At 47.7% G+C, this 15,187-nt stretch overlaps 1 protein-coding gene across 3 annotated transcripts in view; it reads left to right on the top strand.

Annotated features, from left to right (window-relative positions):
* Positions 1-15,187, top strand: part of LOC105562149 (LIM domain only protein 3-like) — a 95,814-nt gene that overhangs the window by 26,620 nt on the left and 54,007 nt on the right. The window contains exon 1 of one of the 3 annotated variants that reach the window (XM_012012725.1): positions 1,697-2,291. The exons of the other annotated variants lie outside the window; for them this stretch is intronic. The gene's annotated coding sequence lies outside the window, so the exon portion shown is untranslated. Of the gene's footprint in view, positions 1-1,696; positions 2,292-15,187 lie in introns of those variants that run through there. 3 annotated transcript variants of the gene reach the window in all.

Here is a 15,187-nt window from a genome sequence, read left to right as displayed (position 1 = left end):
CATAGTATCTCGCGCGTCGCTCCACCTCCCGCCCATCGATCAATTTCTTAAATGCCTCCCGAGTCCGGCCTACCGTCTCCTGCATCCTCATTCGCTCAAACGTATAAATTTCTTTGTCGGTAACTATTGTTACTTTGTACCTCGGTACATGATATTTCTCCTTAGTTTAACCCAATCTACCGCTATTTGCAGAGTGGCTACTTTTGCATCAGACACCCTGTATAAGCAAGTTAAAACGCTTGAAAACTTTGTCGACAACGTACGATTGTTCGATGTATAATGTACAATTTGTCAATTTGCACAAATTTTTTGCACGTATTTATCAGCTACAAAATAGAATGTTTTTAGACACACATTGTAGATTAGAGGGTCAATTCTGTATCTTACAATATAGTGAAAATGCTAAAAGTGGGCGGCTTTGTCTCTTCTTCAAGGGGGCGATTAGAAAGAGACAAAGCTAATCACCTTTAGCATTTTTTAGTTTTGTCTCTTTCTAACCGTCCCCTTGAAAAGAGACAAAGCCATTCACTTTTAGCATTTTCACTATATTGTAAGATTTAGAATTGACTCCTACACTGAGAAAAATTTCCATCGGATAGACCAATTAAGTGTTTCCGATGGTTAACTTTTCCGATTACATTTTCCGTTTAAATTGTAGACACATCCAATGAAATTTATCTGATGGATAATTTGGTTGAAAAACCGATCATACAATTTATATTCGATATATATACTCCTGTCACTCCTTAGTTGGAGCATAGGGTTTTTCAGGAAATTCTGCCTTTGTTTCGTAACCCCTCTTGCATATATCTGTGCGTCAGACATATGGGACCTACGGTTTAACGCCGATTCCGAACGGCTCGAACTGGGGATCTTCGGATCACGTGAACAGCGCGCAACCCTCTACGCCACGATCGTCACAAATATCGTCGACTGATGCCCAGTGGGCATTACTTTATCTTATTATCTTATTTTATCTTTATAATGGCCCAGCAAGGCCTATTGCCCAAAAATGCCCAGTAATGCCGCAAAAATCTGTACACAATGTCCTCAGCGGTTTGCCCTTCGGGAATTGGGCTGCCAACTATAGCGCCCAGATGCGCTATATGGTGGCGCCCGAAAAAAACCAGTGGTATGGATTCGTGGGTGGATTCGAACTCGGATCTATTTCATTCACTTGCTTACTAAGCAGCGCACATTTCTCCGCGCCACGCTCGCCACAATTGAATTCGATCTATCCGTTTGTTATTACGTAATTGGATTATCCGATTACATTTAATCGGACATTTTTCTCAGCGTAGACTTCAGTCCGCGATAAAGATCAGCGATCGGTGAATGGGCCCGGGAAACGGTGCGATCGGATTTCGTTACGCGCGGTCGGGCCCGCAACCGCTTGACGCGATCTCCGCTCTGACGCAAGGGGGAAGGTGGCGCGGCGCAGCAGCCGCGCACTTCTCCCTTGTATCCTGCGTGTGGATGAGGCACGTGGGCGCGAGCGAGAACGGGCGTGCAAGCGAGAGAGAAAGAGAGAGAGAGATAGGTAAACACGAGAGGAGGCTCGCGCGCGCGCGCGCGATCGCGCCGCCTCGCGCTTCGGGGCTTCGGGCGCTCCCGGCGAGTCTCGCGTCGCGCGGTGCGCGCCGCCTCGTCACTTCGCGTCTGAGTGCCGTCGCGTGCGGACGTGCGGACGGAGCAACGAACGAAACGAACGAAACGAGCGAAGGAAGGGAACGGAAGCGAGCGAGCGCGAGCCGCCGCCGATCGGCCAGCGCGCGGTTGCGCGCGCGGCTCTACGCTTACGGCGCCTACGGCCCGCGGCGGGGGGTACGCTTCTCAGTGCACGACTCTCGGCGCGACGGTGAACGACACTCGTGGGGAGACTCGAGCGAGCGAGCGAGCCCGCGCGACCGGCGATCGACGCTCGCGCCGAGCGCGCGACCCGGCATCCCTGTGAAGAAGTGTTGGCGCGCGCGGACCGACGGCACCGAGAGTCGTCTCGGCGTCGCACGCGTGCGACGGATCGATCGCTCGTGACACATCGGAGCCCGCCGAGTTGTGAGAGATTCCGGATATCGGGGGAATCTTGGTTCTTGTGTGAAACACCACTCGCCGTCTCTGTCTCTCTCCCTCCCTTTCATCTCTCGTCTGACAACGACGAAGACAACGAGGAAGACGTCGGGCCCGTGCCCCATGAGTGCCACGGACGTCGCATCGCTCCAAGTGGACGACTACCCGTTGCGAGGATTCCTCCGCGCGGATCATCGGCCGGCGGCCCTTTCGCCCTCCCATTGGTGAGCAAATTGAAAACTCGTATCTCGCGACGCGCAGGGAAGCGGGTCTGTAGCTCCGCGTCGGGCGACGAGCGAAAGAGTAACACGACGTACATTTGCGGAAGGCATAGCGATAGCGGCGAGTACAATGAGAGATAAACGATCGTCGCGAGATCGCAATGAATCCCGGACGCGAAGGACGATTGCGGAGCGGATTCGCCGGGACGACGAGAGGTGTTTGATTGCCGCCTGCGCTCGCGCGGCCGCTCGGCGCGATTCGAGAGCGCGACGGCCGCGCGCGAGATCCAATTTAAAAACGGCGTAATCCAATTCCCGTTTCGCGCGTTTTCAATAAACATTCAGCCGTTCCCCGGTTATCCTCGAGACTCCGAAAGGGTGCCGCAGGGCGATCACCGTCGCCGACGGAGCGTGACTCGCCGCGCGGCTCGCTCAAGCTTGTTCGACAATGGACGCGAGACGCAAGAAATCGGCCGATGACGATCGATCGTTCTTCGCATATTATTTCGCCGTGATCGGCCGATTTCTCGCGTCGCGGCTTTAAGCTTAGGCCCACGGCACACGATACTATTTTTCGAGGGGGAAACCGCTGAGGGCATTGTGGTGTACAGATTTGCGGCATTACTGGGCATTACTAGGCATTTTTTGGGCATTAGGCCTTGCTGGGGCATTATAAAGATATAATAAGATAAAATAAGATAAAACAAGATAAATAAGTACAATAAGATAATACGATAAAGTAATGCCCACTGGGCATTAGTATACAAGATTTTGGTCAGCGGTTTTCCCCTCGTTTATCCTAATTTGTCACAGCCTTCGCGTCCTTTACGACCTTACGTTGAAAACGAGCATTGTGGTGTACAGATTTGCGGCATTACTTGACATTTTTTGGGCATTAGTTTGGGCATTAGGCCTTGCTAGGGCATTATACAAATAAAATAAAATAAATTAGGATAAAATAAACTGAAACAAGATAAATAAGATAAAATAAGATAATAAGACAAAGTAATGCCCACTGGGCTTGTACAAGATTTTGGTCAGCGGTTTCCACCTCGCTATTTTTCCTACTGGATTGCTTACGAGAGCCAATCAGGATTCAGCTTTGAGTCACCTGATCGAAAACTGCGCATCCCGATTGGCTCTCGTAAGCAGTCCGGTAGGAAAAATAGTATCGTGTGCTGTTGGCTTTATTCTATAACGCAAGACGCCTGGGTTTCGTCAACGTCGCTTAACTTCGAGCATAGTTTAATTCGTTCCTTGTCTCTTTCCGACTGTTACTTCAGAAAGAGACAAACGCGAATTAAACCGAGATCAAAGAGTGAGCGAAGTTCGGCGAAACTGGGCCCGAGCCGCGACGCGAGAAATCGGCCAATGACGGTCGATGATTCCTATCGCGCTTGACCGCGATTGGTCGATTCCCCGCGGCTTAGCGTCTTGCGTTCCGCGTCCATTGTAGAATAAGCTTAATCCGCGCGCGCGGCAAGACGCGTCGCCGCATCGAATTACATTTTCGACGTTCGATCGATAGCGCGGCGCGCGCGGGGCTTCCCGCGCTGTCCGTCATGAAAATTATATCGAAACGCTCCTCTACATCCTGATAAAAGTCTACCGCGTACTCGTGAAATTTTTGGCGACAAATTGAAATTCAAATCGCGTCGCCAGTGGCTCTCAGCCGGCGCCGCGCGCGCTGGCGCACTTAACGCCAGTCGTCCCTCGCTTTTCAGCCGAGATTCATTTTTATTATCCTTTCCGTAAACCAACCACATTTTCACGAGCTGGAGCCCGCGGGAGCTGCGACGAGTCGTTTTCTAGGAGAAACCGTGGGTTTGAAGGTGTCGAATCGCGACGTGCAGATTTTAAGATTTAAATATCGATGATATTGACAAGGATGCGATTGACAACAAGCCCCGCGATTAAATGTTACACGAGCGAGACAAGTGGAAATAAACGGGGCGTAGGATCAATCGCGAGGTGATTCTCGATGGCTCTCAATAAGATCGAAAACGGGCGCACGGCCGACCGGATGAGGAATCAGTGGCGAAACAAGGCACTTAGGAAGAGAGGGTACGTCGAGAGGGCGGCTCGCGCGGGGCGCGGGGAGGAGAGGGGCTGTACAGGACGGAAGAATCAACGGGTGCGTGTGCGTGCGCGAGCGCGTGTATGTGTGTGTTACGTGCACGCGCGTGCGAATCGGCGCAGGCGCGCTCGCCGAAATGGAATAGTATGACCGAACTCGAACGAGAAAAGGGAAATAGCTGCGGGAAGGGCGAAGGGAACGAGACGGAGGTGGCGGAGGCGGAAGAGACGAGGAGCGAGAAGACGGAGCGGTGGGGCGGGCGCGGCGCGGGGGGACGAGAGGGGGAGGACGGGCGTGAGGGGGCGGGGGTCCAAGGCGTTGCTTGCTTAATTACTAAAAGCTAATCAATTCCGGAGGAAGTAAAGTTTAAATTGCAAACTAAAGTATAGCTACCCTCCCCCGGACGTAACCCTGCAAAGCGATATTACCGCTCGCTGCATTCTGCAATTAGCCCGTGGTAAATCATTGAAGGAAAATTATGGCCCGGCGCGCGCTCGCTACCCGCGAGCGAGTAGCAGTTTTTCGCAATTGGAAAAATTACACGGCGTCCGCAGCGCGCGCGCGTTCTCCGTCGCTCGGCTCGGTGATCTTTTTCGCGCGATGCGCTCGCCTCCCGTTCTTATTTTTTTTTCTTCTCCCTTTTAACGACATCTTCGCCGAGAAGATTGCATTTGGTCTCGCGGATCTGGGATCTGGACCAAATAATTCCGCGATTTCGTCCTCGTATAAAATCGCGTTTTATAGATACCGAGGCGATTTACGTCGAACGATATATCGGTATCTTTCGCGCGGAGGCAACGAAGTAAGGGCCGCCGAGATGGCAACGGGGAAACGTGTCGCGGTTCCGAGCGAGACGAGGGGCGGGGGGGGGGAAGGGGGACGGGGATCGGCGGTCGGAAGACGGAGAAGAGGGTAGGATGAAGTATACAGCGCTGGAAACAAGCAATAAAATCAATGTCGTTTCCGGCGATTCAATTCGCAAGACACATCGCACAATTTCACATACAATTTTACGGCAGAACGACCACGACTCCTATTTACTTCACGGCCGCCATTCCCCTTCCAGCCCCCTCCGCCCCTGCCCGCCCCCGCCGCCGTCGGCCGTTCGCCAGTTCACCCGTTTCGCCGTCCCTCAACTTCTTTCCCTTCGCCCCCCCCCCCGCGTTTTATTTTTCGAAAAATAATTCGATTTTGCCCCGACGCTGACCCGGCCGGCGAGGAGGACGGGATCTCGGAGGTGGATTTTACGGAAATTGCGTAAGAGAGCGCGATAGAGCCGTCTCGTTAACTCCGTAATGATTTATGCGTCGCACGCGAGTGGCGATCGGAAATGAAATCCGAACGCGCGAGGCGTCAAGGGCCGCCTCCCGTTGGTTTATTTTTATCTTATTTTTTCTTCCCTGTACCGCCTAACGCTTAGACTCGGGGAGAAAGCTCATTCGTGATTCTCGCGTTTGGATTATCCCTTGCTCCTTGGCCGGGATCGGATTCTTAATCGGTGAGCACTGGCCGGAAAATAGCCACTTTGCCCTGGCACGAACGGGCGCGAATCTACAAGCGCTCCTATCGCCTGTACCATTGGTATCGCGAAACAACGGAGGGGATGGACGAGAGAGAAACTCGATTCGAAAATCTCTTTTTTTTAACGAAAAATTAATTGCGCTCGCGCTCACGTAAAAGGATAAAGTAAAAAAAAGGGGGGAAAGAGGAAAGACCGATCCTCGCGACGGGTATGACTTTTCAGTCGCAGGTTCGTTCGGAAATTCGTTTGGCGGGCGATTAAAACCATTTTAACCCGGCTTCTCGGCCGTTTGATTTCTCGAGCTCTCTCTATCTCTATCTCTCTCTCTTTATCACAAAGCGTCGATTTTTGCAAATTAACATGATACGCTTTGGCGCGCGGCGATTGTAACGTCGTTCATTCGGGCCGGCCGGCTCGTACGTACGCGCGTTAACTCGCGAGCGCGCGTGTGCGCATGCCAAGAGACGGCGGTGTGCCATGGCCAATCGATATCGGCGGGTAATAAAATTTGAAAGAATGTAATTCCGAGAAAAGTAGAAAACGCAATAACGCTTAATCGTATTTGCAATCTGCATCCTATATCTGGGGCTCGGAGTCCGGAGCCGGAGCGGCGGCGGCGGACGAGAGCGCGGCCGCCGCGACCGATTCGATCTGCGCGATGCGGGTATCATAATCGCGGCGACCGTAATATCATTTTTATCTGGCTCCGATATCGATTACGTATATACGCGCCCGCATCTCGTTGCCGGTAATCGTCGAGTATACGTGTGCTTTAATAACGTAACTAAATATGCCCGTGTGCGTGTGTTGCGAAAGGCGTCTCATCGCCCCCTCTCTCTCTCTCTCCCTCCCTCTCTGTTTTGCGACATAAAGATAGCCATGTAACAAATACAATAGATACAATTTTGATTTTTATTCTTTTTTATCTCTTTTTTACTCTCTCTCTCGCTCTCGCTCTCGCTCTCGCTCTCGCTCTGTCACTCTCGCGCGCTCGCTCGACGCGAAATATTTCACGTTGATTTACATAATGTCGTCGTCATACATCTTCGTCATTCGCGAGTCCTATCGAATCTTCGATAACGCGTGACGAGGCTCCTTTTTCACGTTTACACCGCGGTAATTAATCGCGCATAAATAACGCTAAGCGGACTATTATTACATCCGGGATATTAGCGTATTACGGTATTACGTATCGCGATATTACAATATCGCAATATGAATATTAATCGCCGACGTATTGTCCGTTCGTGTAATTAAAGTGGACGTTCCATCGAGTTGGAAATTGAATCAATCAATACGGAGCTCGCCTAATTATCTGTCCCCCGTTTATAGACGATTTTTCGTTGCTTTAGACCGGATTATCATGCCCGTCAATCGCGTAACGATCGCGACGTCACAGCCAAGCGCTCTCGATTCGCGTTTCGACATAACCGAAACGGCCAATAACAATCGTACGATTTAATGTTATTATCAGCGGAACGAAATGCGCCGCCTCGGAGACAAACGACGACCACGGGCGTCGGCGGCGCCGTCGAGTTTTCCAAGTAAATTTTCGGGATTTCATTTGGAAAACATAACGTGCCCCCGTGCGGTATTTACGGGTTCCATTAGGGAGCTGTCAGTCGGTGATCCCGCGGCGCATCTTCGGGCTGCACGTATCCGGGAGGATACCGTGGGCGCCGGGGGGGGGGGAGCGGGGGAGGGCAGGGGTAGAGAGGCGCGACATACGATGCAGCGGCGGCGGTGCGCAGTCCGTGCCACCAAGCCACGAGACACTATACGTTCCGATGGAGGACAAGCTTATGGGATGGAACGTTCATCCGCGGTGATCCTCGGAGTACCGTTTCTTTCGGCTGACTTGCCGGCTTCCCTTTCCCATAGGCGTCGATCGAAAGCGCGCCGAGATACGGCGATGGACCGATACCAGCTCGTATTCCCTCCCACCCCTTCCTAGTCCCCGGTGATCTTTATTACCCGCCGTGTAATTTTCTTGTAATTATCTAAGTATATGTGTGTGTACTTACACAGTAAAAAGTCGTGTGTTCAAATGTAAAAATTTTCTTGTGTTACCAAGATTTGATTCTTACTTCGATGTAAAATTAACATAAAACGTATATGTGATTATTTTCGTAACGCTTTTATGTATTATATTTAAGATTGTAAGAACATGAACATAAATGTAAAGTACAGTGTTGATTAATTAACATTTATAATTTGTTAAAAGGTAACACACGCGATAAATGTTATTTTAACTTAAAATTTAGAGTGGCCTTTTTGGGACGTGTAAAAAATGTTAACATTAACATTTTATTTTTTACTGTGTACGTAATTATGCCTCAGTGGTTGAATTGGTGTGACGCCCGCCTAGAGTGTAGGGAGGTCCAGGTTCAAACCCTGCACAGTTGGAAAATTTGTGTTTTCTTGTTAAAAAAATGCCGGTTAAAATTTTTGTGTTAAATGTTTAACACATTCACGTGTTAATTTAACATATTGCTCTTGTGTTAATTAATCTCAAATGTAAAATTATTAAAATAAGTGAAAAGAAATGTTAAAACAGCACAATGTGTACTTATTTTTAAATCTTACACAATACATATGTTCCATATTATTAGTAACAAGATTTATCCGTTAAAATTTACAGAATAAAATGTCGATTTTATTCTATATAACATAAGTGAGAGTGATTTCGAACCGTCATTTCACTTATTACATCTGTAAAATGTAAGAATTGCATTTTAAAAAATTTATTTTGTCATAAAAAATATGTTAATTTTACAGAAAATTTATTTAAAATTATTTTGAGATTTGCATTTATTTTGTGTTAAAATATTAACAGAGTATTAGTGTGATCATTTAACATATCCATATTATGTTAAATTAACACAAAAATTTGTGTGGACCGTTTGAGACATGTGATATCTGTTAAATTTAACACAAATTTTCCAACTGTGTGGCTGAGGTAATATTTTTCGCAAGAAATTTCTTTAATTAGAATTTGCCAGCTGGCGTCGTTTAACAATTTTTCTACATTGGTTGTATAATTATGATAACGAAAATTACGGTAATGAACGAATTTGAAAAACGAAAGAGAGAGAGAGAGAGAGAGGGAGGGAGGGAGGGAGAGAGATCTGTTTTCGGAACGCGCGCGGATTACGATTTAAATCGAGATCCGAGCGACTCGTCGCCGAGCTTTCTCCATGAATGAAACATCTCGGTCGCCGTTGGTTCGCGATTTTCCTGGAATTTGAGAGATTCGGTCCGCTACCAATTTGCGCGGCAAATCCAATTACGGTTACGATCGGGCAAAAATAACACTACATGATGACACGTGTGTGTTTTTGAGCGTTTTTCGCCCACCTGAAATAACTCGACTACCGCTCTGGCCGGGTTGTTACGAAATTTGATATCCCGCGGAGAGCTGCGCCGCGGCTCGACGTCACGGGATCGAAGGCATCGCTAATAAAAATGTTCCCAGGATGGCCCCAATCCGGACAGTTCGATTGTCTATTAGCGCTTCGTCTCCCTCTCCCCCCCTCTCTCTCTCTCTAGCTCTTTTTTTTTAGTGACGTGTTACACGCGAAGTTACTACGCCGTCCGATTGAACTTAAATTAGTCGCAAAACAATTTACCGCGCCAGCGGATATCTCTTTTTCGTTTGACACGACTGTAAATAGTGTCCGCAGCTCTGCTTTGTAGATATCGATTACTCGGCATCACCGGCTAACTGCACAATCTTTATTGGAAGCACATAACTGATCGTCGATATGGAAGTATTCCCCGCAAAGGAGACTTAAATTCGGATTCCGCTGAAAATTTCTCCGCCAAAAAAATTCCCCCGCGTTTGGGGGTGGCGACGTTCGTCGACTCGTCGATTTTTCGGGCGATACGATTAGGAGTGTCAGTTTAGTCCAAGGGGATAACCACTAGCTAAAATGTTTAGTCGCAAATAAGTTTCTTATATGACCGTTTAAAAATATGTAACGTTGTTAAACCTGAAAGAGCTGCTAGATTTCCTCAAAATATACTTTTCTTATTTTACTAAGAAGTATTTGCTTGTAGAGGTAATTTCAGTTAAGATTGTAGTATTCGGTCATGTGTTTCCTCACTTTCCACTGTTCCCACTAGTCTAACCGTGGTCTTAACGAAAAGTAATTTTGTATTTGTATTTACTGTTTGTTGTTCCAAATTTGCGCGCAAAGGTGTATCAACGTTTCAACTCGCTGTTGTTCCAACAGCAACTACTTCAGTCTTGTGAATAGAATACGCGCTTATAGGTGTGAACTATAATATATATTTGGATATTCACTAAAAGAAGTAAATTTTTTTTGGAAAATGAAACAAGCTGAGAAAATGTTCAAATTTAATGTTTACTGTCCAACGAGTGAAGAAGCTTGAAAATGAAGACAAAACGATTACACGGGGATTTCGTAAGGATTTCATCATAATTTCGGAGTCACTGTCCCACGATTACATCAAGTGGTTACCCCGAGGGGGAAACCGCTGACCAAAATCTTGTACAACCAATGCCCACTAATGCCCAGTGGGCATTACTTTATCTTATTATCTTGTTTTATCTTTATGATGCCCCAACAAGGCCTAATGCCCAAACTAATGCCCAAAAATGCCTAGTAATGTCCAGTAATGCCGCAAATCTGTACACCACAATGCCCTAAGCAGTTTACCCCCTTGGTTTATTCAGCGTGCTCGATGTTATACGATAAAGCTGCATCATTTTCCGAGTTCCGTATTAATGATATTATTAGGAAAGAAAAATAGATGCGATTTTTCCCCCCCTCGTCATCGTCGTTTTTCAATTTTCTCCCGCTGCTACGGTGCGCTACAAAAATGTATTATATTTACCCGGCGAGCGCCGTAATCGGTTAAGTCTCCTGAAATATTTACGAAGATGCGATCGATTGGCGATTATCGAGTGTTGAACGTAATTATTGGGCCGCGAGTATTCCGGGATAACTCGGTAATTAGGAATTCGCGCGACGAGTCGTTACGCCTCGTAAACGCGATCTTCATGAGATTGGCGCGCGCGCGCGCGCGTGCGACCGACGTTAATAACTTTATTAATTTACGTAACAATTAATGCGACCGCGATAATTAGTCGGGGCGCTACGCTCACGGCCGCGCCGCGTACATACGCGCGGGCGAATATAACATTAGGCAAGTCGTCATCGGTTTTTCACCGTCGTCGTCTCGTTGGAAAAGCTCGCTTTTTGTCGCGCGAGTCCAGGTCGATCGTCGACGTTGTCGGATGCGATGGCCCGATATGGAATATTAATTTTCGCTAACTCACCAACCTCTCACCTCTCCCTCTCGCCGATCCGCCGACCCCCTTCGCCCCCGCCCGCCCCCCCGTCCGCGACGTCCCACCACCGCTCCTTCGTCACAATTCCGTGTCCCGTCCCGTCCCGTAGTACAATGTTTTCCAATTAACTTTATTCGAAATCGAGCGAACCGCCGCGCCGTTTTCCCGACCCCCTCCCCCGCCCCCTCCGACCCAGTCGCGCCCCCTTATTCGCTACACTCGGTCGTAATAGCCGGATTCCATGTACGGAAAAATTTACGAAACACTAGAATATCGAAAATCCAGTAACGTGGTATTCCATAAAAATGCGCTTAATTTTCGCGTCCTATGGGAAATGAACGTAGAAGCGAATGCCTGTTTTTGTATCCTGTTTTGCCTCGCAATGATTTAAGCGGAAAACATTTCGAAAAATTATTACACGCACGGCGGTTATTCGCTTAAGCTGGACGTACCCCGTTAAAAAGGAAAAGATAGAAAAAACCTAAGCGCGATTGTCTCCAACTTTCAATGACGACGGTCGACGTCAGTCGGCATTCAATAATCGACTTTAAACTCATCAGTTGATTAGCAACGTCTCGCCTGGCAGAAATGCGTCATAGTTACCTCGGGCGGAAGTCCTGTATTATTTCGCTCGCGCGAGGTGATATAAAGTTAATGATATTTGGTGCCGTCACGTTCCGAAAGTTAATTCGTTCTCGGTATTAATACGGAGAGTGCATCCCCGATAATGAGATTGCGTTGTGCGAGGGGACGGATATAAGAGGTAGGTTATAAAGCTGGGTCGTAATAACGTATTGTCTGGCGAGTCAGCGCGCGTGTCGTATCGAAAACGAAACGACTCGTCGCCGCGCACTGCCATGATCCGATACGTTAAAAGATGGGGATCCGCGAGCCAGTTTTTGCGTTTAATAACTTCAACCGCCATGCAACTTTAAAGGCGACATCGATCGCATTTAGATGTCGCGTTTAATCAACGTGGCTGAAGAAGCGGGGAGAAATCTTTACGCTCCTCGAAGAATTATAACGGACGAATGCCGCGGTACCTTCACTTTCTGCGGCGTTTAAAATAATTTTGCACACAGCAGCCACTTCAGAAATACAATTTTTCGGATAATCTCGAGTTGGTAAGATTCTATACGGAGAGAATTTTCTCTTACAATCGTGGGACATGGCATTTTGAAGAATTTTAAGAGAGTTTTTTGACACTTTATTAGTAACATGTATGGTAAAATTTCAAAAAACTCTTAAAGTTCTTCAAAATGCTGTCCATGTTGTCCCACGATCACATGATTAAGTTCCACTTTCGCATGAATAAGGTACACGAAGAGAATATTCTCTTAAAATTTATCCTGAAAATCATGTAATCGTGGAACGACGTGTCATTTTAAAACATTTTGTGAGGTTTTTAAAATTTTACCATACATTTTACTAGTAGTTACACTTGTTTTACTAGTAAAATGTATGGTAAAATTTCAAAAGACTCTTTTAAAGTTCTTCAAATGTTGACCCACAATCACATGATTTTCAGGCTAAAGTTTAACAGAAAATTCTCTCCGAGTAGTATTAATAATTAAAATAAAGAGCAGTTTTTCAATCCATTCTCCAAGTTATCGAAATTGTAACGAATTAAACAAGATGTTTCGCGCCCGGTCAGCTCTGGAAACATGCGCGAGAATGTATTTGGAGCGTTGTCAACACCGTGCTCGGCCGTTAAAGTGTTAATAAATCATAACCGCAAGTCGTAACCGCAATTTCTTTCGGGTCTCTCTCTCTCTCTTTCTCTCTCTCTCCTTCTCTTTCTAGTCCGCTGGCGGACTAAAAACCGCGCCTTTCAAGTCTAATGCACGGGCCCCATAAATCGAGGCGACTTCTTGTCGGTGGGCCAGACGATGCGACGGTCCGGCCGTTTTTAGTTCCGCTCCGCTGCTATTATTGCGCCACGCTTATAGGTCAGAAATCCACTCTTATACGGAGGAGGATATTTATACGCTATCCCATTTGGGGCAATCATGGATGAAACAAGTTGGAGAGGATCGTCGTATTGCGGCACATAAATTAGGCGCGCGTCGCCTTTATACACTTTTCCCTCCCGGATACCTTTATGCAAAAATCTTTATCCCTTCTGCCTCTCTTCTTTGTTCTTATCCGCCGGGGGAGATCTTACCCCCGCGTGTTCGAGAAAATTTCACCTTCAATAATTTCAAGTTTTTACGGTTGAATCTTGCGCGCGCGCGCGAAACACCGTTCGAGCGCGCGGCCGAGGTAATACTCTTGTACCTTACTCCCGCAGTCCCTTTTTATTTCGCTCGCGAATTAAAAATTTGTCATACGTAGTCGGGCGTAATTTTTCAAACCGCTCCGGGGGAGCGTTTTCTTTATTCGTTGCACGCGGCAGCCGCTTTGGCGTCGGCTGAAAGCGGATTGCATGGCTCGAGGTAGAATTACGGGTGTATCGGCCAATCATGCGCGGCACGAAGAAAAAGGGTATTGACGTTGCCGATATGCACCGTGGCCAATGTGTTAATTAGACGGGTTTTCTTGCGATCTGGACGCAATTACCGGTTCCTCCCCACCTCGCTCTCGCGCAACACCGAGGCAGAGAAAGAGAAAGAGAGAGAGAGAAAGAGAGAGCAGCGCGATCCATCGCCGTCCATCGGCCGAGTGCCGTTTCTTCCGTGAAAAAGAGACGTGGCCGGCCGTTCGGAAAGATTCAGATAATTACTTTCTCTTCTCGGCCGCACGCTCTGGCGAGCCCCGAGCCCGAAACAACCGTATCTTGCGGTCATGAATTTAATTAAATATTTTCGTGGCCGAATGTGTCCGTTCGGCCGCGCGATTATCTCGCTGTTCTTTCGCGCGCGGAGACGAGGCAATTTACTTTTTTAATCTCCGTAATGAATTAAACGCTTTCCCCTCGGTCTGGCTGCTCGCGGTGCCCGGCCTCTCTCACTCCAATCCCGACACCAAACCCCCCCCCCCCCTCGCGCGGCACTCCATTCCGTTCTGCACCCTTCCCTCCCCCTCCTGCTCCTCCTGCTCCGCCACGCTGCTGTATTAGCTTTTCCGACGGTTCTTCGTTGCCCATTGAGCTTTGTCGGTCGCGATAGATATGCGCGCGTGCAGCTGTAGAGCGATATTGGTTGTTCGGCAGGAGCACAATCGCGATAATACGCGCCACCCGCGAGCGGCCGGCGCGAACGGGGGAGGGGGGAGGGGAAAAAAGGAAGAAACCCGCGGACCCCCCGAAACAATTTCTACTTTAATTGCTGAAACTTTTGCGCCAACGGGAGCAATGGTGGATGTGAATTATTGAAATAATCGTGGCGACATCGTCCAGCGCGATTTATCGCAACTTACGCGGGACGTTCGATTTTGACGACCTCTCCGACTTCAATTCGAAATAGATTTTTCCTTTGCGACAATGTCAAAGAGAGAGAGAGGGGGGGGGCATAGTTTCCGAGTTGCAGGCGATTGAAAATGAGGAGGGTTTTTCGAGGAGCTAAGTTTCAAAGATGCAAAAAGACAGTAAAACCTTATTCCTCATTTAATTCCAGGTAAACTACTTTAACGAATTTGTAATTTAAGGATTAGTTACAAAGTTATTTAATGTTGAAAATTGGAAACTTACGACAAATGACTTTGCTCGACTTTACGCCGAGGTAAAACCGATTCCGCATTGGTCAAAGGATCTACGGGTGAAAAATAGATGAAGAAGAACCGCAAAAGGTCTAAACACCCCGAGTTTTGAAGCCGATCTTAAAACCGCTCGCGTATTTTTTGAGACTACATTTATCAATGGGTAAAAATATATGTTAACCGTAAAAGGAATTGTTAGACGACATTAAGCTGGCAGATGGTTTATTTGTTTGATTCCGACGTTTCGGCCATACGGATTGTGGTCCTTTTCAAGCAATAGGAGTAAACAAGAATAAATAGCACATATGCTCAATAATAATATAAAATATATTATCCCCCCCCCCCCG

The sequence above is a fragment of the Vollenhovia emeryi genome, unplaced genomic scaffold, assembly GCF_000949405.1.
Source record: "Vollenhovia emeryi isolate VEMERY1.0 unplaced genomic scaffold, V.emery_V1.0 DF939194.1, whole genome shotgun sequence".
NCBI lineage: Eukaryota > Metazoa > Arthropoda > Insecta > Hymenoptera > Formicidae > Vollenhovia > Vollenhovia emeryi.
This window is presented reverse-complemented; position numbering and strand designations above follow the sequence as displayed.